Here is a 27,257-nt window from a genome sequence, read left to right as displayed (position 1 = left end):
CCACTGGAGCTTTATCTATGCAAACCTCCCTCACATAGCTCAGCCCACGGACAGCACCTCTGGAATTCTTTCTACTTTGAAGCCATCAACCCGGCACAGACTCGTCTGCCTGGCATATCCGCTGTCTTCATTACCACATCTCTGAAGCCCAGCTCCCACGTCCCAGCGACCTCACCACAAAAGTGATGGGTGGAAGGTTTCGAATGAATCCCATGTCCCAGCGAGACAGCACTTGAATGTCAGGCAGAACTGTTTGCATTCAGATCCGAAGCAGCTCTGCATATTTTTTTAGCCCAGCTCATTAAAAAAACTCTCTCTGCCTGTCACTCTTACGTCAGCCCTCTTTTGACATCAGCTCTTCCACCCCTTCATTTACCAATCAAATTACAAGAATGTACTGCACTATTTCTTCACCTGTTTAGAACAATGAAGACTTCAGTGTGAAATTGTTTCATTTGATTCCTGCTGGTGCATATTTCACCATAGAAAAAACTAACATGGAATGAATCTCACTGTGTTTAGAACTGCATTATATGTTAGATGAACAGTTAATGAGTTAGTGGGACAAATTAGTATCGGATTAGTTAATTATGTTTTTTTTTAAAGCAGTCCCACACAGTGAAAACATCCCAATTATAAAATATGCACATTTTTAAAATGACAGCACACTGTACCAAATGCTTCTAAAACGAAACCCATTTTGCTGGTTCGGCTAAATGCTTTTATTGCTGAAAGCTGTGCCTCACACATACTCTGAAATGGCTGCATTTACATACTACCCAATTAAACCCCCATTTTTGCTCTTTTTGTATAAATATCCGAACATACTACCCTCCTTTTACCGACAATTCTGGCTCATAAACCCATAATTGGAGGAAACCCACATTACTTCAAAATTTACATTTCTCTTTTTCCATTGTTGTTAGACTAATCACGGTTGAAATAATAGCATCTTAATAAAATTAGGATTTAAACATTTCCCAACAAACCATTGCTTAATCATAAAGCAAAAGTGAAGCAGACGCATGTGCATGTGCATGTATAATGAAACATTGTATGTGCATACTTCCAACCAAAGTGTCCATGGCTACAATGGGCCTCATTACGAGGCGGGCGGTAAGGGATTACCGGCACCGGTAAGGGCACCGGTGCCAGTATTCCCTTACCGCCCTACTACGAGTTCCCTTTGCGGGTCCTCCCTTAACGCCTGGTTTTACCAGGCGTTAAGGACAGGACCCGCAAAGGGACTTTAGAGCTAATAACGGTACCACAATTTGCAGTACCGTTATTAGCGCCTTCCCCATTCCCATTGTGCCCTATGGGGGCTGAAATGGGAATGGGGAAGGGCCCTGGTGAATGGGGAATTACCAGCCCTGCCAACCTTGGAATGGGGAGGTAATAGCTCCATTCAGCAGGGCAGAGTCGGTAAGGTTTTGGATGCAGCCATGGCGCTAATAGCGCCATGGTTACCTCCAACCTCGTAATGAGGCCCAATGTCTTTTTCAATTATAGTCTCTATATATGTATGAAATGCACATTCTTCATTAATGTGTATGCATGACAACAAAACAATAAAATAAAACAAATAAATAAAATAAGTGGCTAACATAACTAACTAAAACAATTAAATAAAATAATAAAATGATGGTTCTCAAATGTTCCCATTTTCACTCTCAATTGGTAAAGCATAGGACAATAATATGCCCCACCAACAACGCTGCAAAATTAAGTTTAACTGACTACTGTTCCATTGATGGAATTTACCATCTTCATGACTGCATCTCTGAGATGTCCTGATCACAAAACTTTCATACTTGTATCCTTTTCAGTGTAATCCATCCGATTTGGCGCTCATGGGCTTTCCTCCATAGAAATCATCTCTTTTGGCATTTAAAACTGTTTACTGTCTATCTTCACCTCCATACTTCGGTCCAGAGGCTTTGCTGGGTCCCTGGTTCTGTGGCCTCCCGTGGACTCCCGGTCCATCGGTGTCCTCTCACTATCAGGACAATAGTTAGTAGGATCTAAATCAAATAGAAAAGGAACAGATTAAGTACATAATACAAAACAATTGTCTATCCCTTTCACCACTCAACCAAAAATAAAAATGTTCTCTTAAGTCATCATGACTTATCACTTTTGGATCTGCAAATAAACACACATTATAGAAACAAACAATATTTACATCTCACATTATTATACCTCACTACAATCCGGATGTAGACTAACTTTACAACATTACACTATAATAGGCTAATCTTTTTTGTTTTAACAGGCTAAATATGACAATCTCATTTGCTTCTTCATTCGCTAATGTACTACTATATTTTTGGTTTCTCATGGAGTAAAAACACCACCTTAATATTAGGTTACTCAAATGCATTATGAAATAGTCAACGGTTCTTCAATGCATCTGTCAATACCAGCTCACTATGCTTTTGTCGGTTACATTCAGCTTCCTTTTCCCTGCAATCAGTACACGTAACCTGTCTCTACCTGCTGCAGTCTCTGGATTTCATGCTTTAGATGACAGGGCTTAATTTGGTTGACATGGACACATTTCTCTGCCACTATTTCACCCTCTGTCTTTAATATTTTGCACACTACGGGGGATATTTTATCTACAATTTTAAATGGTTCTTGGCATGCTGCGAGGAATTCTGAATTTTTATGTTTATTTTTACCAAAATGGAACTTATATACCTGATCACCTATCTTATATTCTTTCACAGATGTCTTTTTATCATAATAGAATTTTGCGCTCTCAGCAGCCCTTTCCAAATTTCGCTGTACAAATGCAAATGCATGTTGTAAATGCTTCCTCAATTCTTCACATACTTGTGAACTGAAGATGCACTCACAAGTGTTTGCTCATGCGTCCTCTACAATAAATGTTGTGGCAGTACCATTTTTCTTCCTGTCAACACCTCATGAGGACTGATACCTGTTGCTTTAGCAGGAGTCAACCTAATGGCCATCAACACTAAAGGTAATTGTGAATCCTAACTAGAACCTGCCTCTGCTACAAACTTCTTTAGTATTTCCACAACAGATCTATTGCTTCTCTCTACGTTCCCTGAAAAGGCGGGCCGTTTTGCGATATGCAATTTCCTTTTTACCCACAATATCTGCCACACCTTGCTCATTAAGGTGCTCGTGAAATGACTTCCTCTGTCAGACTCTATTCTTTGTGGTAACCCAAATCTTGAAAATATGTGATTTACCAGCAATGTATCTGCTGTTTGTGCACTACAATCTGGTGCAGGAATACATTCTACCCATTTCGACATTAAACATACCACCGTCAATAAATACCGGTTTCCCCTACCCGATCTCTTTACAGGACCTACATAGTCGATTTTTAAATCTGTCCATGGAAGGGTTAAACCTTTTTCATGAATGGAGCTCTTTGCATTGGTGAAGCAGGTTTAAATTGTGCACATACCAGACACCCCTTGGTATATAATCCCACATCTTGGGACATGTGTGGCCAATAAGCATAATCTTTCAATATTTCTAAAGTCTTTTGTGAACCTCTGTGTCCTGCAGTTATCACATCATGGGTATGGTGTAACATTAGCCCTCTGAATGAAAGAGGTACCACCCGCTGCATCTGCTATGTTATGGATTCCCTGATCATCAGACCATCCTGTAGTTTAATTTGTGTTTTTTTCTTTAATACCACTCTCAACTCTTCTTTTCCTGTACAATCATTTTCAGTTGAAGGATTTTTTTCCGGGGTCCTTCATATGATTATAATAGACCCCCGATACTGGATCTTCTTTTTGAGACTTAATCAAATCCTGACCTGGCGTATCATAGCTCCATTGCACTACAGGTTGTTCAACTTATTAGATTTAGAGCAAGTAACGTCATCTACTTGTATTTTACCAATTAGGTGTGCAATAGGCAACAATTCTCCTATAAAAGCGCCAATCTTGGCCAATTGTTCTGCTCTATCATTTCCCTCATTATCCCTCCTTGTGTTTTCAAATGTCCACAAATGTTTCTCTAGTATATTGTTAAATCATTCTCTGACACTAATTTGTCTATAGCTTGAATCATTTTCCCATGTTTGAGGGGCTTTTAGTTATATGTGAGCATGCCCCTTTCTTTCCAGCCAGGCAAATATTCTACAAAGCTATTTTGTGCATAATCAGAATCAGTCACCAGGACAATTTCACTGAATTTGTTATCAACTATAGTAGTATTTGCTTTATAAAATGATGCTAACTCTGCTATCTGGCTACTCCTAGCCTCAATTCTCATTCCTATACTAGGAATGTCCTCATATCTCAACCAGACGTTTCCTATCCCTGACACCAACTGTTTATTGCTGTCATTTTCAATGTGAAAAGCACACCCATCGACATACACGATTGGCAATCCTTGCATGTATTTTCATCAAAAGCTTTATGTGGTGATTGTTCAAACTCCTGCAAACTGGACTCCACCTCTACCTCATCTGATACACACTCAGCTGCACAGTCATGTAGATCTGCTAACCCTTGAGCAACCTCTGCAATGCTAATGTCCATGAAGTAATTTTGGACTGTGCTAGATTGCCTGATATAATCATTTTACTCTATAAAAACTGCAATGGTTGATGATTTGTCTCAATGATCACCTTTCCCCTTGAACAATGGGACGAAAATGTTGCAATCCCCGTACAGTGGTCAGAAGGGCCTTTTCACATTCACTGAATTTAGTTTTAACCTGAGAAAATTCCTTACTCGCATAGGCAATAGTTTTATGGTTCAAACCAAGTTTTTGAGACAACACTACTGACATACACTGCCCAGTGAATCCTATTTCGACAAATAAATCTATTCTTGATGGGATAGGCCAAGCATGTTTTCTTTATGAGACATTCCTTCAATTTATCAACTGCCTCAGACTGCTCCTTTTCCTATTTCCAGGGTGTATTCAGCTTCATTTGTTTAGTCAATGGTTGAGTGATTTCAGCATAATTTTCAATAAATGTCCTGTTATATCCTGTCATTCGTAATAGACTTTTTAAACCTTTCATGTTTTTAGGATCTTTCAATTTCTGTATGGCCTCCACCATTTTCTTTTGTGGATTTAACCCATGTTCAGTTACTTCATGGCCTAAGAAATTTACCTTTGTCTTGCACCATTGGGCTTTCTGTAAAGATACTTTGGCACCCGCCTTCTACAATTGGTCAAGTACATGTCTAATTTCATCAAAATGTCTTTTCAGACTTTCATTTTTTATCAGTACATCATCTACATAAACGATGGTCCCTTTTTCTACTGCATCTGGCATAGCTTTTCTCAAGAATATGCCAGATTCGCTTCCACTATTGACATACCCAAATGGTGTTCTGCACCAAGCGTATTGCATTTTATCAAATGAAAATGCAAAGAAATTCTGAATATCTTCTGCCAATGGCACACACCAGTATCCAGATGTAAGATGTAATGTGGTTAATACCTTTGAACCATGCACCTGATCAAGGCCTTGATCAATGAATGGCAGCAGCCATCTAGACACTGGCATTCTTTTATTTAATTCCCTCAGGTCTGCATACAGATGCCATTTACCATTTGGCTTTAATACACCCAAAATGGGAGTGTTGGAGGTACTATGAATAGGTCTGATAATTCCCCTAGACTCCAGGTGTTTAATTATCTCCGCCAATGACTCCAAGCATGCCAGTGGCAATCGATCTTGGTGCACATGTACTGGATTTCTACCACACCCCTCTGGTAATGTGGCAACATGTAAATCAGTTAAGCGGCAATCATATGCGTCTTTGGCAAAAACCTCCTTAAATTCCATAAATATTTTTCTCAATTCAATCTTATCCTCTTCGCTATCACAGGCATCTGCTAACAGAATCTGCTCCTCTTGCATTTTTGAAAATTCTGGCAAATCCTCCATTGGAAGAACCTCTGTGCTTTCTTCCAACTGTGTGGCTGTATCTCTCTGCAGAGTTGCCACTTTTATATATTTTGGCATATCAGCCCCCATTTCAATGTGCTGATTTCCTGTTTGATTTTCATTTAAATCAAATAATATACAATTCTCTTGGTGACAGCAAACTGTCTCATTGGAATCATAAGGGCACACAGACTGAATTTTGAACATCCCTTTGGGTTGAGAATCCAGGTACTCTGGCAACACACCCTGTGCATCTACATATCTGTCAGGGATATTTCCAATTACCATAGTGTTGAAATCTGCACTATAATGTGATTTTTGTATTGCCATTCCTAGCACGGAATTCTCTTCTAAATTAACATCTTGACACCCTTTATTATCCACCATGATTTTGACGGACCCCTCCCCAATATCTACCAATGGGGTATATTCATAGTCCAGCCCTTGCTGTTTCATTGACTTATTCAAGCACACAAATGCATCAGAATCCTTCATTTTCTGTTCATGTTTGCGTTTTAGTGTTATAGCAACCTGCCTGGTGAATGCAGGAATAGGAAAATCCTTCTTCATCTGTAGTTCAATTGCATATGCCACCAATTGTGCACAATGATAAGCCTTTCTTTTGTCTTCAAATTCGGGTGCAGGCCCGCCTAGCCGGGACCATTCTTTTTGGTTTAGGAAATCTAACACCATACACATCCTGTGCATCATATCATTGCCCAGGTAAAAATCATTTTGTGTTCCACTGACTATCCACACATTGTTGTAGATGGTTTTTTGTCTAACAGTGATCTTTAGCATGCACCTTCCTGCAATTCGATTTTCAAAATTTGGATTTCCAATCCAGAGATGCATTGGTTTTTAATTCTAAACTTCAGGATCTCCTGCCGTTCCATTATTCTCTGACGTAATTTCTCATTAACAAAACTCCTTTTCTGTTCAAGTGCCAAAGTGGCTTTTATCATTCAGAGTGGCCATTTATACCAATATGAGTCCATGGCTGCTCATCTTCCATATGTATTTCAGCAAGAGTGGTGATGTGTTTTTCTGTGTCTGCTTTAGGGATGGTGTTTCGTTTGGACTTCTCTTCTTTTAAATAGAAGTGCAATATGTGTTCATCTTTTTCAGTGTGCCGTTTATTCCTAGGATCCAAATACATCTGCACAGATTGTTTTTCTTTTTCACTTTGCATTTTGTCCTGACACATTAAAATAACAGTGACACTAGGCACACAGCTATTCTGGAGATACACTTCCACTGCATCATTTGATTTGGTAACAGTATGGCATTCATTTACACTGCTGTTTTGTGACTTTATTTTCTTAGACCTTAGGCAATCTGTTCCCATCAAGAATGGAATTTCACAAATAGATTTGATCAATACTTCCTGTTTCATTCTGTGTTTTCCTATCTTTATGTCAACGTCAGTGACACCTTCAATAAGCACCTCCTCACCATTAATGTTATGTACTGGGCCTTCATTTTGTCTCCCTTTGATCTGATTCTGTGGGGATCTCCCCTCATTGATACTTTTTACCAATTCTTTGGACATAATTGTGGCCGGTGCACCTGTGTCAATCATTGCTAATGTATTGCACTTCTCTTCCACAGTAATGGGAGCATAATATCTGTCATCAACTTCCTCTAATACACACAAAAAGTGTGGATTGTTACTGATTTCAGGACTCACTTTTCTCAGACCCTTCTCACTCTTGGCTAAACACATCAGTAAATGAAAAGACATGTTTCCCTTTTTTTTCCATTTCCATTTGAGAAACCTTTCATCTCCCCCTTCTGTCCGGGGATCATCAGAGTTCACACTGCAATTCTCCAACTGAATATGTTGATAAACATCACATGATAGGTTGTCATTTTCTAATCCTGGACATTTATTGGTATTTGGCATGATATCAGCCTTTTTAATTTCTTCAAAAATATGTGGGTCAATGGACTCTTCAGGTGACTTATCTGTGCCTTCCTTATTAGTACTTATTTTTCCTGTCTGCATTTTATTATCATATTGATTGTCTAGGGAGAGTGTTCTAACATTCACATCTACTCCCTCATCAGGTATTTATTAGTGCATAGGTTGTTGTTGTTTTTTTTTAATCTGTCCCTTTGTTGGAACTTTATGTTTTTCTCCTTTTCCTTTTTCATTTGTACAGACTTCCAACATTTGATTCAATGCTAGGTTAAACCAAACCTCTATTTTAGATGTGGTTGCAATTCCTGCCTCATGTTCATTTGGGGGTATTTTCATGTTTAAATCATCAAGCAGCTCAGGTCATTATGCAAAACCGGCTTGTGGGAATCTGTCTTTTATCATTGCAGGTGACATGAATATTTAGTCACTTATTATTAGAAGCCACCAGGTCACTTCCATGTCCTTCTTGCCCCCTCATTTTTTGACTGTTTTTGAACTGTACAGAGTTTCCTTATTTGTTCAGCCAACATTTTGATCTGGGCCTCAAGACACTGAAATCTGTCCATTTCTCTAGAATCTTCTCTTTGCTGCCTAGGCCGGTATTGGTTGTTCTCCCCCTGGTTAAATCTGTTCTGATATCTCTCAAGAGATTGGTTCCTATTTGATTTGTTTCTGGACTCTTGATTTATGTGAGGCGGGGAGCGGGGTGTACCCATTCTTTGGTTGTGATCCCCTGGTGGTGGTGATTGATGGTATTGACGTGGAACATAGTTCATATTCTGCTATTAGCACCATGGCTACCTCCAAACTCGTAATGACCCCCAATGTCTTTCTGCAAACCATGAAATTAGGCAGTTTTAAACTCATTGGAATTGAGATTAAAAGATACATCAAAACAAGAAAAGGCTCTTTTTAAGTCTTGAAGACATTGGCGAGGTGATCTATTTGGCCTTGCTCTTATCGTATATGCATCTTTCTTTGCATCCTGCAATGACTGAAATGGAGAAAAATTATGCCTAACCTCTTTTTCATATTCTGCCCATGACATGTTCTCCTGTTCATTCAAACCTCTGATGATGCTCGCTGTAATACAGACAGTATTGTCTGTATTGTTCTTTGGGTATGTTTAGGGCTTTAAATATATTGTGCACCACTTCTAAGTGGTCCTCTATACAGCACTCCCTTTTTTTTTTAACGGTTTGATCAGGGCCTTGATTGACTCCATTATCTTGATAGGGCAACTTGGCGCTATATTTGGAATTGCATTACTTGATGGTTCAACCCTTGTCTCAGGTGTATGGGATTGGTGGTAATCCCCAATGGGTGAGTCAAACCACCAAAAGGCTCTAGAACCAAGTCCAGATACCGGCTCAGCCACTGGGATGCTATTTCCCCATGTAGAAATTGAATTCACCTTAATCCCATTGAATGTGGTGCCCTGTCGCTTGTCCTGAGACTTGAAATCGCACATCTGCTGTTACAAATCTTTGCACTTTTTAAGGAGTCGGTCTGCCTCCTTACGCAGGTAAGTGTTTTCATCGCCCATTTTATTAATCACATTCTGCATATCGCTTATCTGTATTTGACCTTCATTAAACTCTTTGTCCCACTTGTCCCTTTCTTGAAACATTTTAGCTATCTCTTGTTCAAAAGTTTGGAGCTCACCTTCTTTCTCTAGATTCTCTCTTTGTAAAACTTGCATCTCTAAAATAGCCTCCTCTTTATCTTGTCTAATGTGACTGTCTAATGTGACTTACCAACCTTTCAGGTGTTTTAATTCTTGTTCACTATCATCAAATTGTTTTCTCCTTTGAGACAATTGAGTGTCAAATTGATTACACTTTGATTGCATGTCTTTTAGACATACCTCCAGTTCTGCTCTTAACTTTTTCTCCTGTTCAATAGCTCCATCTAATTCGACTTTTAGTCTGCTAATTAGCTTAGCATTATTTTCTTGCATTCGCAGAGACCTATTTAAAATGAACCATGTTTTGGCACAGAGCTGTATCAAACAGTCTTTCTCTGAATGTTTGTCAGCAGCATTAAATAATCTCAGAAGACAGACCTGAATTATGCTACCCTCTTCAAAAAATGTATCCAATGGTTCTTTCTGAACTTCCCCATAGATATGTTCATGACATTTTGTGGCATCATTTGATGACCATGTTCCATGTGCATAGAGTTTTGTCTCTAAATATTTCCCCAATTCTGGGAATGTGGCACCAATTTGAGACATTCTGATATTCACTTTCAGTGTCACACTGCTCTCACAAATTGAGTTCCCTTTAATGCACGTATGGTGGAGTGGGACACACTTGCCACGCCCAGTAGTTGCTCTACAGTCTGTTCCCACAGGGCCAACACACCATTTATGTGGGGGTTTTTGTCTTTTGGGGTAAATTTGGGATTTGGTGGTATTTTCTTACCGTGATATTTTGGCAGTAAACTGGTGGTAAACTGGCCTTACCATTAGAAATAGTTCATTATTACCCTATTCTGGTGATAACATGGTGTTAGCTTATATTGGCAGTAATGTTTTAATGGTATCCTATTTTTGTGGTATTTTTAGAATTACCTTATTTGTGGTATAGTGGTGAGTATATCTTTTTTATACTACCGCCCCATCATAGAACAAACCCTACCTTGTTACAATTATGACCCCCTTTTTGGCTGTCTGCAAGTACTCTGTGGAGTTAGCACCTTTAGGGAACCTAGTGAGTTTATTCAGAATGCCACTTATTGTATATAACCTGTGTTACTGACTTATGAACATTCAGTAACTTATGTGCTCTGATACACCACTTTCTCTTCAGAGCATGCAGAGAAAAGTGCATTCACACACACACACACACAACCTTCTGTCTTGCTTATTTGTATATATTTACTCTTGTCCTAAACTTGCCCCATGTGGTAAATGAAGTAGCAAAATTATTTACCACATTGGTATAACACTAGAATTACCCATTGAAATTTTCCCCTAATACAGTACACATTTACATACTACCCAATGAAACCCCCACTTTTGTTCTTTTTGCATGAATATCCCTACAGGACATGGCAGACTAAAAGTGTTTGTGGTTTCTGAATACACAAATTGTGTATTTTCACAAGAGTGATTTGGTCTATCAGGCAGGCTACAATTTAAAATGCAGAGTCCATGAGAAACTGCTAAATCATCCCCAAAGGTAATATGAACTGCCATGAGGGAAGGGGTGGTTAAGGTTTCCTCAATCCTCTAAACTGATAGCGCTAATAGCTATTTATGTGTTGTTTTTGCAGTTAGGGATTTCATGCAATTTTTAAGAGGAACGCATGGTCACAAATGTAATTAAGAATGTTTCTTTGTGAAAATATGTTTGTATTATACCAAGGGCTTCATCACTAGTTGGGCGGTAAACCCCCAGACGCTATTAGCGACGGATCATGGGTTTGGCAGAACTGTAATTCCCCATTCCCCATTGGGCCCATTTGGGAATTCCCCATTACCCTTTGGCCCCTATGGGGAATTTTCAGCGCAACTACGATCAGCAGTATTAGCGGCAAATACCCGCCACATTTACCCCCAGCTAATAGCTGGGGTAAATGCAGCCAAACCCGTGATTTGGCGGACCCTTAAATGCAGTGGTAATAGCGTTACCACCGCATTTAAGGATTACCACCAAACTTGTGATGAGGCTGTAAGAATGTCACTCCCGAGGAATGTTCAGCATCTAGTGCGCATAAGAACTGAAACATTTTGTGCATGTGATCATAGAGTGTTCAATGTACAGAGTATCCATTATTGGTCAACTAATCTTTAAATCTAAAAAGACATGTTATTAATTGTGATGCTTTAGTCACTGCTCTAGGATAGAGTTGAACACAATGTGGTGTACTTTGCACTGCAGCTCTATATCTTTAGAATTGTCTTTTTATAATTGTGATTTTTCTATGTTTGTGAAGATTTGATAATGAAGTAACTAAAAAGGCTTTAAAAAATATTTTTGGGACATTATCTGTGAAATGTTGTAGTTTTATAGTTGTTCTTTGGGCGGAGCATGTTTTGTGCACATATTTCGAGTCCGGGGACGGGCCAGGGTTTACACTAATCATTGTATTGGTGTATACCGGAGTGCCCAATTTGTTTTATGAGACAAATGTAGGAGATTACATTTAGTGAATACAATAAAATGTGCAACACACAAGCCATATTGTTGTGAATAAGGAGTTGAAAGTTCAGGCAAGTCTGCCAAATTATGAATATCTGATGTAGGTTTCTTGCAAATTTACAGTGGTGGAAGCTCAACGAGGCTCACTCAAATCATGAGTTACTTTGAATGATCCATGAAAGCAATCATTTAAAACCATACATGTTTAGCATTTTAGGAGACAGTTTAGTAACTGATTAATAAATACTAATGAATAAATATTTAATAAACAGTTTTAAACAGTTTCCTCCATGCAGAGAGCATACATTAACTCCTTGCGGAGAACAACCTGGCTTTGCATGATAGGCACTCTGCTCAATCTGGCATTAATAAGTTTCTTTCCTGGTTGATTTCAGGCATCGAAAAAATGCTTTCGTAGATGAATAAGTAAATCACCTTCAAAGAAATCCACAAACAAATGGTTTATGGACAACTCGAAAAGTACTTGTCGCTACAGTTGGCGTTGTAGAAGTGATCACATTCATTCATACACTTTCTCACTCAAAGCATAAAGTGTTGAACACTAACTTGAAAGATAATAATGGAGTGACTCTCAGATAAAGCTTCCATATCTCAAATGACTACTAGCATGTAGAGCTTTAAATAAATGAATAACCCCAAGTAAGCAGCCACACATCAACTAATAGGTGAACCCACATCACCTCAAAAATAATCATATATTTACAGAATTTTAGAAATCCTTTTCCCATACAACCTCCAATCTCACTTTTCTCGGGCACTGTGTCATCCTCTTAGGTCATTTTTATAGGAAAGAAATCACCAATACCTGCATGGACATTGAAATAAGCACATTGTCAAAGCCATCAAATTTGCAATATCTCCACAATTCCATAGATATCATAGCTTGTGATAACACATTTCCGTACCGTTTTTCACATACCCAACAGGATATATTAATCAAATCAAGTAAGTTATCAGGATCCCCTCTTCACCTCTGTCCACCCTCAATCTTTAAGCTGGTTGCAGAAATAGTAAGATAGTAAGACTTATTTTTCTACAGGCTATATATCCACCCATGGCAAACATACCAGTTATAATAACATTGCTAAAGAAAATGTAGGTTGATCAAACTGACCAGTCAAATGATCAACCATTTTCTAAACTCAGTTATCATTGTCAGCTTCCAGAGGATCTTGCAACCCACACGTCAGTTATTTGTTGAAAATCATTGCATCATACATAGGCTAACTTTTGGCAATGCCATAGCACACAATCCGCCATAGTGTCTACTATTGATTTCATTCGAAATGTTATTGACTCTGATGGTGTTGGTACCCTAAGTTATTTGAACTGCTCGTGCCTTTTGGCACTGTTGGCCCAGGTATATTGATCAACCAACGTACAAGAAATGGCATGTGTGGCTTTTCTCAGGACTGATTTTCTAAGAAGGAATATCCTTTGAAATACCCACATAACATCTGTTACTGCTCCATTGCTCTCAACTCTACATTTTAGCATCTATCTCTGATTTCAACTACATTTAAATACTTCATTTGTCTTTGACCATCTCAGGTATACAGACAAAAACACATCCTATATCAAATTAAAACAAACCTCCTTTCAGAATTTAATATACCATCTATTGCAACAACTTACACCCATTAAAATAGAGATGATTAAAAGTAAATCTAGAATGCTGCTGAAAATGAGGAGCTGGAACTGAAGCTTCGCCTCATAAAATCTGGCCTCCAGGTGTCTTCATCAGTCCCTCTAATATGCTGATAGTAAAAAGGTGGAAGTCTACAGTACATAGATGTATTTCTTTCCTGGATTCCAGAAACAATTTATATTGGAGTTGCCTTTCCAAGGCTTTTGACAGGAATCTTTGCATCACAATATTTCAATCACAATTTCAGGGAATCCTTTCCCTCTTCTCCCCCTACACTGGCTATACAACTAGAATCCCTTTTGGGTTCTCACACTATCTTTTTTGGCATGTTCAATGGCTGCATAATGCTGCTTCCCGGCTTCTGTCGCAGGTGAAGTGCAGAGACCGCATGGCTCAAGCATGTTCGTCAGTACACTTGCTTCTGGTACATCAAAACAATGTTCAGCAATGTCTAGGCATTGTATACAATATAACAACAAAAAATGGGAATGAAAGTTAAGTAAGATCAAAAAATATGTATTCATTTCATTTTGGGTTTTTTGGTATAGCTACCTAACGCTGCTTTTTGTAGAAAAAAGTAAAGAAAAAACAGGTAATAAACATATGCAATTACCCAAATCACAATAAATATTGCAGTGTGCAAAGAATGTGCACGAGTGCATCACCTAATTTAGGGGAAAGATAAGGAGATAAATATGTTAAGTACATTTAAAAAGTTGCTTCCTGCTCAAAGAGGATAAAGGGAGAATTTCCCAATTGGTTCACAATCTAGCATAGTTGGAAGATTCAATCCAAAGGGACAGATAATGTGCATACACAAGAGTCATCAACCATGTTTTGACATTATGCGTGCATCTGTTTTAAATAGAAGAAAAAACACTGTTGATTTGGTCAGGCAATCTAGGGTTGAGTTGATTGTCTTCAAACAATAGGATGTCTTGAGCTCTAAAGAAGGGGGTATCACAATTTCCCTTTCTTCCTATGTTCAACAATTTCCCAACCATTTGCTGGGATAGTTTTCATCAGGACTTGTTGCCTATATCTGTAAAAAAGAAAGGATAACATGCTTCAGGAAAATGTAGTGCATAATTCACTGGTGAATTAAATTAATTGCCAATATGAAGTAGGATAAAAATAGGGCGCACTTACTTACATTTTAGTGAAAAGTGCACAATGGCATTGTATACAACCAAACCCTGTGTTCAACCGACAGAAATTCACCAATTCATTTGTAGTTGCCCTTTGCGTTTGTCCAAGCTATGCTCTTGACTCCGCTTAATTTCAATAGGGAGTTAGGGTATTCTATTTGATGGCTACTTTGTAAAGGAATGGCCTGGGTTTTCCTCTGCGATCGTTCCAAAATCACTTAGCCTTCTATAGACTAATGAAGAGGAACGTGTTGCAAGCATAGATGGGGCCCATCTAGTGATAGGGCCTTTGTAATGATGTGCCTATTGATTTTTATACTGGTCAGCTCCTGCTAAGCAGCATGAAGCTCAGCTGGCCTTAGAAGTCTTTAAATGCACATAACATAACTTATTATAGCACAACACAATTGCGTATGATCACACAGGAAATGTTAATTAAAAAATCCAACTGCTTTTTAAGGGCTTCACAGATGTTTACTAAGCTTTTCCCTTTGGCATGGAGTAGTTCATGGAATTGCATTTTCTAATAAAAAATAACTCATCCTGTTTCTTGTTGAATATTAGTATCTTCTTTTAGCAACACAATTCAGAATGTTGTGCAGGTTGCTAAGACAGTTTTTTTTGTCTCAATTGTTTATATATTATTTAGTATAAAATAGAGAAGCGCACAATAAAAAGTTGCATACAGCGTTTGCTCCCAGCATAACACTAGCTCAACAATCAAATGATCTAGAAAACAAACTGTAACACTGTTGAAAACCTTTCAGTGATAGCTATTGTTAATGAAAAAGGTTCTGGTTAAAGGATATAGAAAAGAAAAAGTTCTAAATTTGAGAAATACCTCGTATACGTATTCATGTCATCCATGCTTTTAAGATTGCACACAAGTGATGTGATATAAGCCATTTATAATGTGCCCGTACACAAGTGTTTCTAGGTGTGACAAGACATAGGGCCTCATTAGGACCCTGGCGGAGTGGGTTTCCGCCAGCGCTAATCGCGGCGGACCCGTCCGCCGTACTACGAGTTCCCGTAGCGCCATGGCGCCGTTTTCCGCCTGGTTTTACCAGGCGGAGAAAACCATGGCGCTACGGGACCTCGTTGTTAATTACGCCACTGTATTTTACGGTGGCGTAATTAACTCCTTCCCCACTCCCATTATACCCTATGGGGCAAGAATGGGAATGGGGAAGGGCAGAATGGGGATTGGGGATTTACCGCTCCGCCAAGGTCGGAATGGGGCGGTAAATCCGCCAACCCCCATGGCGCTATCGACGGCTTTCCGCCGTGCTTCGCGGTGCATTTAGCACCGCGAAATCCGCCAGGGTCCTAATGAGGCCCATAGAAGGGTAGACAAATTGCGGCACCGTACTTAGCGCCTTCCCCATTCCCATTGAGCCGTTTGGGGCAAAAATGGGAATGGGGAAGGGCCATGGCGGCATGGGGAATTACCGCCCCGCCAACCTCGGAATGGGGCGGTAATTCCCCATTCCGCCATGACGGAGTCGGTAAGTTACCGGCATGGACCATGGTGCTATTAGCACCATGGTCCAAAGCCAGGGTCGTAATGAGGGCCACTGTTAGAAATATGTATTACAATATAGCAAAATCTATAGGAAAAGTGTTTCCATTATTTTAGTTCAGCTAAATGCAGCACACACATGCCCGAATTTAGTCAGCTTTTCAAAAAACATGAAACCTTTCTCTCAGAGCAGAAAATCAGACAGTTCATTCCAAACATTGCTAAAACTGCTCGCAAGAAGTTGCATGCTACACACTGATAGGTTCGTGCAAGGTCAGTGGCCGCTTCCCCAGGAGATTAGCTCATGGCAGTGATGCATACGGTAGGCAAAGACAAGACATGGGGGGTCATTACGACCCAGGCGGTAAGTACGCCAACTTTACCACCATGGTGTAAACTACGTTTACACCATGGTGGATGGCGGATTTACCGCCCCATTCCAAGGTGAGTGGGGCGATAAATCCCCATTTCCCATTTTACCCTTCCCCATTCCCATTTTTGCCCCATAGGGCAAATTACGGTGGCGTAATTAGCACCAAGGCGGTTTAGCGCCATGGATTTTAACGGCTGCTAAAAGCAGCCGTTAAAATCGGAATCAGGCGTTAAGGGTTAACGACGGCGTTAACCCTTAACGCCTGAGTTGTAATGAGGCCCATGGTGTGCAATCACTAGCTAAAGATGATGCAGGCCTGTTCAGTTCTCACAATCTGTATCTGCATAGATTAAACCATTTTGTAGGCAGAGCAATTGAAATGTAACATATGAAAGTGAATGTCTCAATGCAAAGCAATATGATCAGAAAGCCAGGGCAGACATAGTGGCACATTGCCTACAAGATGAATTACAATTATAGAGGCTTTTGTATCCTAGAGTCGATATCCACTAAACAATTTAGAATTGAGCTAATAGTAGCAGTAGGGATTTCGTAAAAATGATCAGAACTTGCTGCACATTAAATTATCAGAGGCCTTGCAACTAGCATAATGAAAACACATTACCAGCTGATAATATTAAATACAGCTTCTATCAAAATAATGTACAACATTTCTGCATATGCATAGCAGCACTATGGCCAAAAGTAAATGTTTGTGAACAACAGAGGGCCTCATTACAACCCAGGCGTTAAGGGTTTAACGGCGCCGTCGGCGCCGTTAACCCTTAACGCCTGATTACCATTTTAACGCCTGCTTTTAGCAGGCGTTAAAATGCAAGGCGCTAGCCCGCCTTGGTGCTAATTACGGCACCGTAATTTACGGTGCCGTAATTAGCGCCTTCCCCACTCCCATTATGCCCTATGGGGCAAAAATGGGAATGGGGAAGGGTAAATGGGGAATGGGGATTTACCGCCCCACTCACCTTACCGCCTGGGTTGTAATGAGGCCCAGAGTCTCTAAACATAAGGTCCCACACAGGGCAGATCAACTCATGCAGAATGAAGTAATCGCCCCACCGAGTGAGTTTACTAAGGGGGTAATTCATGGAAATCCGCACAAAAGTGGCGCATGCGGCTGGCGCACAGTGTTCCCGTGCGATAGACTGCACCAGCTGCGTGCGATAAAATCCATTTCATCGCACAGCGTATTCATGGATTTTAGCCTCCAAAATCTGCGGTGGTGCAGAGTGGCGCAGCGACCCTGCAGCAGCGCCAGTTACGCCCCCAAGAACGCCCTCGCGCAAGGAAAATCCATCAAAAGTCCCAATTCAGCGCAAAGGGCTGCGCTAACCCTGGACGAGTTTACAGGGCTGCCAAACAGCAAACACCAAGCGGGGAACGTGTATTTCAGGGGTGCGCGGGAAGTTCCACACGCGATTGGGCTGGTTATGTGTATTTCAGGGGTGTGCAGGAAGTTTCACACACGATTGTGCTGGGTACGTGTATTTCAGGGGTGCGCGGGAAGTGCCACAGGGGATTTCATCAGGGTACGTGCATTTTCGGGGTGCGTGGGAAGTTCCACACGCGATTGGGCTGGGTACGTGTATTTCAGGTGTGCGCGGGAAGTTTCACACGCGATTGTGCTGGGTACGTGTATTTCAGGGGTGCGCGGGAAGTTTCACACGCGATTGTGCCGGGTACGTGTATTTCAGGGGTTTTCGGGAAGTTTCACACGTGATTGTGCCGGGTACGTGTATTTCAGGGGTGGGCGGGAAGTGCCACACGCGATTTCAGCAGGGTACGTGCATTTCGGGGTGCGTGGGAAGTTCCACACGCGATTGGGCTGGGTACGTGTATTTCAGGGTTGCGCGTGAAGTTTCACATGCGATTGTGCTGGGTACGTGTATTTCAGGGGTGCGCGGGAAGTTTCACACGCAATTGTGCTGGGCACGTGTATTTTAGGGGTGCGCGGGAAGTTTCACTTGCGATTGTGCTGGGTACATGTATTTCAGGGGTGCGCGGGAAGTTCCACACGCAAATGTGCCGGGTACGTGTATTTCAGGGGTGCGCGGGAAGCTTCACATGCGATTGTGCTGGGTACATGTATTTCAGGGGTGCATGGGAAGTTTCACACGCGATTCCAGCAGGGTAAGTGTATTTCGGGTTTCGTGGGAAGTTTCACACGCGATTGTGCTGGGTACGCGTATTTCAGGGGTGCGCGGGAAGTGCCACAAGCGATTCCAGCAGGGTAAGTGTATTTTGGGGTGCGTGGGAAGTTTCACACGTGATTCCAGCAGGGTACGTGTATTTTGCGGTGCGCGGGAAGTTTCACACGCGATTGGGCTGGGTACGTGTATTTCAGGGGTGCGTGGGAAGTTTCACACGCGACTGGGCCTGGGAGAGCGGGCTACGTGTATTCCTGTGGTGGGCGGGAAGATTTACACGGTCGCCTACAATGCGCCAAAAAAGACGGTCCAATCCGGAAACACGTACGCCAGCATGAAGCCGGCGTACGTCGACTCGCAAGAAGCAGGCGTACATCGACACGCGCAGCATAAAAGTGCGTGCAAACAACAAACAAGCTAATACACCAGGATGAATATACCGTTCCTAGCAGAAGTGGCCGTGGGATACCGCAGGAGGAGGAGGAGGATAGTCAGGGCCAGAATCTTCACACCCAGAACCAGCCTTTTTGGGATGCCTGATGACCAGGTGTATGGGAGGTACAGGTTTCCACCTCACATAATACTCGACCTGGTCAGTGAGTAGGAGGATGACCTCACATCACCCACCCTCTGCTCCCAAGCACTCACCCCCCTGGAGAAGGTCCTCAATGTACTGCACTTCTTGGCTCCCAGGATCATTTCAGCGGCCTAGTGCCATAGTGGGGGGGGGTGTCACAGGCCACGCAGTCCCGGTGCCTACACCAGGTGTTGGCCATCATCACTGCACACCCATCAGTCCGCAAGCACAATTACCTGCCAAGAACACCTGCAGAAAGGCAGGCTGCCGCCCAGGATTTCTATGGGGTGGCACAATTCCCCAAAGTGCTAGGTGCCATTGATTGCACCCATGTGGCTCTACGTCCCCCCAGGGCATCTGAGCACATCTATAGAAACCGCAAGCACTGGCATTCCATCAACGTCCAGGTAGTATGTGATGCCAAGGGAATCATCACCTCAGTATATGCCAACTATCCAGGGTCCACCCACGACAGCTTCATTTACAGAATGTCAACCCTAAACCGGGACATGGAAGCTGGGCGGCATGGTTATGCATGGCTGCTTGGTGAGTATAAATGCCACTGCACATGCATGCATGTCAGATACAGAGTAATGTCAATACCCCACTAATGATACCCATCACCACCTCCCCAGGGGACAGTGCCTACCCTCTGAGCACCCACATGATGACGCCAATTCGGAACCCCATCACGCCTCCCGAGGTAAGATACAACACAGCCCATATTGCAACCCGGGGCATAGTGGAGCGCACACTTTTTCGCTCCCTTGACCATTCTGGCAGGCAGCTGTTATACGCTCCCCCAGTAGTGTGCAGGATCATAGAGGCAGCATGTGTCCTGCACAATGTTGCAACACGCCGGGGCCTGGCTGTGGACATGGTGGTGCCCCCACATCCCCAACCACATGCACGCCCGCTGCACATGGGAGGGGAAAGGGCACGGGGTGAGGCAGCCCGTACGCAGCTGGTGGCTAATTACTTCACATAGAAATCACACCCCTGTGGAGTGCACACAGCCCTGGCACATACCATCTGACAATCAATGATGCCTCAATCAGACAATGATGATGAATGAAGGGACAGTCAACTGTCACAACCATAGCAGCCTGAGATTGTTCACCTGGAAGTGTTACAATGTGTGCATCCCTACCTACACAAACACCACCAATGCAGTGTCATCAAAACACACACTTCTATGCAGCAAAAATGAATACCCACTTGCAAAATACAACATGAGAACAGTGCCATGTCACCCAACCCCTCCCCGGCACCGCCACACAACACACCATGGCATGTCATGCAATGTGAGATCAAACAAAGTAATCCCCACAACATGTCACAAGTGTCAGAAAGTTCAGTGTCCCTAATGGAAACTGGCCACACATGAAATGCTCACAGTAATGCAGGACCAACAACACACATGAGCAAATATTTAGCAATAATACAAATCAGCTACACAACCTCAAGCCTACCATAAACATGACAGTACGAATTTCAAAGAATTTGTAGTTTCACTACCTGATAATGCCAGCACTTCGACCACTTCCAACTGTACAGTGTTGGCGCCACGCAAAAGTGTAGGTGCACTGCTTACAACATGGACTCCATCTCCAAAGTAGACGGCCTTGTGAAGAAATGAGGAATGGACCTGCAAATCAGGAGGATGAGATGGATGCAGAGGCACATATCAATACACCATGCAGTGCACAATACAACAACAATATGCACTAGGAATGTATACACAGTATTGACTACAGACTAACCACACAGCACATGGGGGTCCAACGTCACTATGTAAGTCAATGTCACTTGGGCACACCCTTTGCAAGCGGATGGAAAAGGGAAGCAGGAGGGGTGTGTGTCTCACAAACCCAAGCATCTAATCCAAATTCAGGACAAGCCTGCATGTGCCCAGCCACAATACAGCGGATGCCCACGGGAGCCACACAAGGCAACACACTGAAAAAAAAATCAAAATTCAAAAATCAAAAATCAAAAATCAAAAATGGCCATGCATGGGCCAGGGGGGGGAGGCCACCAAGGAGGTCCGAGGACAGGGTGCACACCAAAACCCACCTGTGTGGTTTCTGCGGGAAAAAAAACACCTCCATGGGCTCATGGCCTGCACGGCTACCCTATTGTGGGAGAATCGCTGATGTCGCTCTCCCCACCCTCCGCAGCTGCATCAGGAGGTGGTGGCACTATGGGAGGCAGCCCATGCAAAGCCCTAGTCTGGTCCTCCATGGCAGCAAGCATGCAGGTGTGGAAGGTCTGGTTCTGGAGGATAATCGTGCGGAGGTCCCCATGCAACAACTCACGGGATGCCCGGACCTCCTCCCGAGTTGCCTGCATCTCAGCTGAGAGCGTACGTGTGAGACGCCCCAGCTGCTGTTCTGTCCTCATGTCAGTAGAAGCCTCAAGCTCAACAAGAGTCACCCTGAGATGACGGAGTTCCACCCTCAGGGCTTCCCTGTGGCCCTGGGACTTTATAGAAATGGCTTCCTGCAGAGTCTCCAGTGCCGCCCGTCTGTCCCTGTTGGACGCCAACATGTCCTCCCTGTGTGACTGGCAAATGGAGTCTGTTGCCTGCTGTAGTTGCTCCATCAGCCTTTCTTGGGGGACAATGGAAGTGGCCACCCTATCCATGGCCTGAGCCATCATCTCAGCTGATGCTGCCTGTGGGTTTGCCATACCATATATGGATTGCTCCCATGCGGTATTGCCAGGTGGTGTACGGCCACCGCGTCGGCGGGCACCACACCTGTCTGGGGCAAGGCGAACTGCGCCTTGCTGTGCCGGCACTGCCTGAGGCTGCAGGACTGCATTCCCCCTCTGATCTGCTGGCCCAGGAACAGGATCAGATGTTGCGGAGTGTGACCCTGCATCCATAACCACCAAAGGCGGACCTACCAACACTGACATCCCCATTGAGGGTTCTACCCCTGATGCAGGTGGGTCGGACAGAACAGAATCCCTCACAGAAACACTTACCTGCGACCGCACATAGGTCTCATCATCTGAATCGACACCTGAATAGAGCTCGGGGGAGGTGCACCCAGAGTCACCCCTTGAGAGAATGGTCTGCAGCAAGTGTGGGTTCTCACCCACCACCACACCATGTCCCTCACTGGTGCCCGGTCGGCCCTGAGACCCCTCCTGGGTCTGCACCATCTCCACAACCCCAGCAGTATCAAGTGCATCATCCCCTGCAAAGACATGAAAGAAAAGAAATGGGAACAGGCATTAGCACCATGGCACACAATTAGGGCTGAGAAGCAACAGAACCAGTACTTCATTGACACATGTCCCACATGACTATAACCCTCCCATGCATGCACCGTCACTGCATATGAAGGGGAGGCAAATGGCACACATTGATTACACCAAGATGGAAGATCAACACATTTGTTGCATGCTGGCTAGCAGTGCCATCACACATTGGCCTGTGATTGGCATGTCCAATACACATACATGACACATGCCATCACACAGATGGCATGTACCATAGCCATGTCACACATCTGACAATAGGCCTGAGAAATGCCTAGTGAAAGTGGTGGAATGCAAACAATCAGCCTGAATGAACACAGAAAAATATGCAACAATGTTGTGGCAAGATGACACTTCAAGGGCAACTGGCGTGATGTTGGGCTAAATGTCTACTGTTGCCAGAAGGGATACTGCACTACCCAAATCCTGGTGCGCAGAATGTATTGGATGAAGCACATGGGTGACCCAAACCACTCAGGCACACACACCCTCACCTGACAGTCAATCAGAAGCCCTCACACACACACAATGCACATGGATGACACACACATGCATGTGCACTCACCAGACAATGCCTCGTAATTTGGCAGGTCTCCCACACCTTGGATCTCTTCCTCCGTGACGTAGGTCCCAGCAACATACTCATGTGGAGTGAGTTCAATGTCCTCTGCTGGAGACCCATCTCCAGTCACTAGAGTAGCGGCATGACTTGAGGCCAGCTTTTTCTTTGCCCTGCGCTTCAGGTCATTCCAGCGCTTGTAGCATTCATTAGCTGTGCGCCTCACGATTCCAAGGGCACTTATGATGTCCGCGATCGTCTGCCAGTGTGCCTGACGTTGAGCAGGTGTCGTCTTGCACCCTGCAGTAATCAACATTTCCCGGTCATGTGCGGACACATACTCTGCAAGTGCATCACGTTCGGCCTCACTGAAGCTAGGCTTCCTCGAGGTGCCGGACTGTGTAGCCGTGTCTGGGGCATCAGCCTATACCGGACGAGCACTCTTCCTCTGCAAGTGCATCACGTTCGGCCTCACTGAAGCTAGGCTTCCTCGAGGTGCCGGACTGTGTAGCCGTGTCTGGGGCATCAGCCTATACTGGACGAGCACTCTTCCTCTTCCGCTTGGAAGGTGGTGGGGATCCTGAGTGTCCTACGCCGCTCTGGACACTAGGGGCAGGAGCCCCGGTGGACTGTGTACTAGGAGTGTGGGAATGAACACTGAGTATGGGACTTGGTGCAGGCATTAGCTGAAGTGTGATGTAGTCAAGGGGAACGTCAGCAGCATGGACTAGGACCGAAACTGTCCTGGCTGGGTGAGTGAGAGCTGGGGTGGATGGAGCCACAGCTGCCCCTGCAGCCTCCATACCCTGCCTAGTTGGGGCAGCAGATGAATAGCTGCCCCTGATCCACGTGGCCTGGTGACACCAACGTGCACCGCCACACGTGGCCTAGACCTGCTGACCTGGAAGTCAGCCTGGGAGTCACCCTGTGCCAGGTCTGGTGCCACAATGGGCTGGTCCAACAAGGGCTGAGCAGGGATGGTGTCAGCCACGTTACCCTCAACCGGGGGGGCATGGGTGTCCCTGACTGGTCCTCCACACATGGGGGGCTAGGGGCACCCTGCAAGTCCCGGCCACATCCCCTACCGTATCCACCACGCCCACCTCTTGAGGCTCGACCACCTTTGCCACCCTTACCGCGTGCTCGCCTCCCAACCATGGCATTGATGTTGTTGTGCGTATGGGAGTTGCAGTAAACTATTGTCCTGGGCAATTGGGGGTCAAAGGGGTAAGGTACTAGATGGAATTCGTACCCCAGTGCTCCAGCAAGGCTGTATGTGACCCCTGGGGAAAGATGATGGGTCATGCAATGCACAGGCACCCCAAAAAAGGGAGATAACGTGCACGCAACCCCTCCTAGACCACATGCGTGGAAAAATAAACCTGCACTACGCTGTGGCACCCAGAAACACAAAAATGAATGTATGCGTGTCACACGCAGCCTAGAATGACCTCTGAAGGGGTACGCAACACACGGGGCAAGCACAGATGTTAAATACGTGCGCGACTCACCGTCTGCCTGGAAAAATAGCGTGAAAAAGACGCGCGTGTGCGTGCTGGCAACACCCTTGCCAAAAGAAGAATTGTACGCTGTCTGAGGAGACAGGACAACAGAAGAAGTGTACGCTGTTTGACGAAACAGGCCCAGAAAAAAGACAAAAATAGAAAAAGCTGTCAGAGGTAACAGGGAGTACGAACTTGAAATGCTGTGAAGTAAATTGCATGTGAACTGACAAGAAGTACAGATTTCACCCACTCGCTCTCCACGAAAAGCACGTACAAGGAAATGGCATCCTACACGTGCCTTTTAAACATGCCCACACGTCCAGCGTCACTAGGCCCTATCCTCCAATTACACGAGCTTACACTCTGACGTGCAGTCATTGGACGTGTAACATGCACCCGTGTACAGGGTAACGCCCGCGCACGCATGTCACAGACGCGCATACGCGCTGAGGCCCTTTCCACCAATTACACGCTTTGACACTCGGACGTGCTTATTTTTTCCACACGCCATGGAAAACGCCCGTGCGCGTAATGTCATAGATGTGCCTACACGCTGGGGGCCTTTGGGCCAATGAATTTGCGTACGTGTGCTGACGCGCTTACGCGCTAAGGGCCTTTCCTCAAATTACACGCAGACGTGCTGGATTTTCACGTGCCAAATCACTCCGTATCAAGCTGGCCACGCGTAAGCACACGGAAGACCACGCTCCTGCCCTGAAGGCCGAATCACTGCCCCCCAGAGCACCGAGCACGCTCCCACCTGCCATCTGCTGCTGCCTGACTGCCTGCTGCCCACGTGCCCTGCCATTTGCTGCCTGCACATTAGCCAGGGGTGCTGTTGCTGTGACCACCCCTGCTGGAACCGAAGACTCCCGACTGGGATTCCATCGCTCAACAGCCCAGCCCCAGGACCCAGTTGCCCACCCACTCCTGCCTCTGGGGTTGCCATGTCGGGCACTACACCATCTGGCACCACTGGCAACCCCCAGCCAGAGAGGCAGAGGGGCACCAGCTTCACTGCCACCGAAGTTGGTGTCCTGGTGGAGCTAGTCCTGGGGCAGTACGATGCCCTCTTCGGAAGTTTGCGCGCCGACAAGGAAGGACGGACTCGGATCTGGACGGACACCGTGACTGCCATCAACGCGGAGGGGGTGGCAGTCCGACAATTCCATCATGTCAAGAAGCGCTGGGAGGACTTCAGGTCCAGGACCCTGAACAAGGCCCGGTGTCTCTTGAAGGCAGCGGATGCTAAGGGGCGCCGGGGCCACTTGTCGGAAGATCAGATGAGGGTCCTGGAACGCATATCCCCAGCGCTCCACGTCCAGGTCCTTGAGAGGCAGACCCGTCTGGAGTCGAGCGGTAAGTGTACATGCATACTGATTGTAAGCTGTGCGTGTGGTGGTGTGCCAGTAGTGTGCAGGTTGGTTTTATGGGGCCAAGTATGGGGGTGTGTACAGGGCCGTGAGGCTAACACATGCGAGGGCTCTCATGTGTGAGACATGGATGGTGCTTGTGTGTGTAGGCTTGCATGCCAAATGCAGATGTGTGTGCACACATGTTTGAATGAATGTGTATGTAAGTAGGCATGGTCGTGATGTCACACATGGATGTTGGTTTCAGCTGCATGTTTCTGCACCGTGTACATGTGCATGTGTGTGTATTTGACAAGGGTGCACCAGTGATGCAACATGGACACCGGGATGTGGAAGACTGATTGGCAGATGTGACATGGATGCCGATCGCAACACTGCGACAGTTGGCGGAGGTGTACACATGCATGCAAGTGTGGTGGTGTGTGTGCATGTGTAGTCCACTCCCTTTGTTGCATGTGATGTCTGGCTCACCTTTGCCTGCTCATGCTGTTGTATGTGTATGGATGGTGCTGGCTGTTGCGATATGGCTGTGGTATAGCTCATGTGTGCGAGTTGAAATGACATGTGTGTTGGTGATTGTGATGCCATGTCTGAGGTTTGCCAATGCCACTCATGTACCACTGTCATGTGTGTATGAGTCCATTGTACAGTGCCCTGATGCCTGTGTTTTATTTCTCCCTGTCTGCAGCGTCAACTGATGAAGAGGGCGGAGAAGGTGCTGTGGAGCACAGCAGCAGGGATCGCACCGCCAGCCGGAGACGCAAGGCCCGGCTCCCCTCCCAGGTTGTCATCTCGTCGGGGAGTGAGGAGTCCGGTGCCGTGTCCCAGGCCGCAGCTGCCGAGGGCAGGTCCAAGAGGCGGAGGTCGGAGTTGGACTCCTCAGCAGCAGAAGGGGCAGCTGGGACCCCACAGGGCCCGACGGGGGAAGATTGGTAGGGGGTTTGGTGGAGGAGGAGGCCGTGCAAGGGACAGAGACTGGGTCTGGAGGTAGGGATCACACTGGTGCTAGTGGTGCAGTGCAGGACCAGGGACAGGAGGCAGCACAGGCCGCCGCGGAGGTGCCTGTGTGCAATCCTGTCCCTGATCCTGTCACTGCATCATCTTGCACCAGCAGGGATG

The 27,257-nt window shown here is 44.8% G+C and overlaps 1 long non-coding RNA gene across 1 annotated transcript in view; it reads right to left on the bottom strand.

Moving 5' to 3' along the window:
* Positions 1–1,484: 1,484 nt before the first annotated feature.
* LOC138481276 (uncharacterized) overlaps positions 1,485–27,257 on the bottom strand; it is a 93,327-nt gene continuing 67,554 nt past the window's right edge. Inside the window, exon 3 of the long non-coding RNA XR_011274211.1 lies at positions 1,485–2,024. This is a non-coding gene — a long non-coding RNA (uncharacterized lncRNA). The remainder of the gene's footprint in view (positions 2,025–27,257) is intronic.

This window comes from Ambystoma mexicanum, chromosome 5p, assembly GCF_040938575.1.
Source record: "Ambystoma mexicanum isolate Mex_15411 chromosome 5p, UKY_AmexF1_1, whole genome shotgun sequence".
NCBI lineage: Eukaryota > Metazoa > Chordata > Amphibia > Caudata > Ambystomatidae > Ambystoma > Ambystoma mexicanum.
Note: the sequence above shows the minus strand (reverse complement) of the source record. Positions and strands in the feature narration are given on the sequence as shown.